Source organism: Halyomorpha halys, unplaced genomic scaffold (genome assembly GCF_000696795.3).
Source record: "Halyomorpha halys isolate HHAL.00 unplaced genomic scaffold, Hhal_1.1 Scaffold587.1, whole genome shotgun sequence".
Classification (NCBI taxonomy): Eukaryota; Metazoa; Arthropoda; class Insecta; order Hemiptera; family Pentatomidae; genus Halyomorpha; species Halyomorpha halys.
The window spans coordinates 154,184-154,569 of NW_027109405.1; positions in this window are offsets into that span (position 1 = coordinate 154,184).

Consider the following 386-nt stretch of genomic DNA (forward strand, 5'->3'; position numbering starts at 1 on the left):
AAAAAAAAAAAAAAAAAAATGGTCTAATACCATTTTTAAGATTTTTTTTTCACTTTATTTCTGTACACGTTTCTAGTTGATATAAATTTGCTTCTATTTGAAAATATTATGGATAATGAAACAATATATTCACAAATCAGAGTCTAACTGCTAAACCCACTTCATTTTTCAACTTGACAAAATTTTATGGTAAAAATGTTAAATTTTTAACTGCAATAAAACTAGGTGTTTAAATTTGAAATTTAAGGCCAATCTGGACATATGGAGTTGAGCTTTGGGGCTCCAATAAAGCTTTGAATTCCTCTCATATTCAATCCTTACAATCCAAAATCCTTCGTAAAATCCTCAATGCTCCTTACTTTGTCACAAATAAAATCATACATAAA